This window comes from Eutrigla gurnardus (assembly GCF_963514095.1).
Source record: "Eutrigla gurnardus genome assembly, chromosome: 8".
NCBI classification, from domain to species: domain Eukaryota; kingdom Metazoa; phylum Chordata; class Actinopteri; order Perciformes; family Triglidae; genus Eutrigla; species Eutrigla gurnardus.
Genome location: NC_139922.1, coordinates 12,876,310 through 12,876,804, shown reverse-complemented (window position 1 = coordinate 12,876,804; position 495 = coordinate 12,876,310).

The following is a 495-nucleotide window of genomic DNA, read 5'->3' as shown; positions in this document are numbered from 1 at the left end:
TGGACGACTGGATGCTGTAAATCCGAGTGTAGCCGTCGTCTACTGGTCGACTGCAGACTGGAGGAGACCATTTAACATCACGTCACACCGCCGGCTTTGACTGGTGGACACATGCACACCAAAACGCACGCAATTGTTTTAGCGTCAGCGCGCTACCTAATAGATAGTATCTGTCACTTTCACAATGTCTGTTATATAGCCGACCTTGTGTACTCTGATTTGTACATTTGGCTATGTATATGTAAATATGTTTACAATTTGTGCTATTATGTGTTCTTAAATCAACATACACCAACTGAGTAATGGACATTAACATTACTACTAGTTTCTGGGAAATACAGAGAGAGACAAGTAACTTTATATATATATATATACACCTGAAGTAATACGAAAAGTGTTTTTCCTGAAGACCGAAGTGTTGGTAAATAACACATAGGAACTGCAACATATTTTAACATCACAGGTGTTTAAGTAGGCGATTATAGGATGATAATT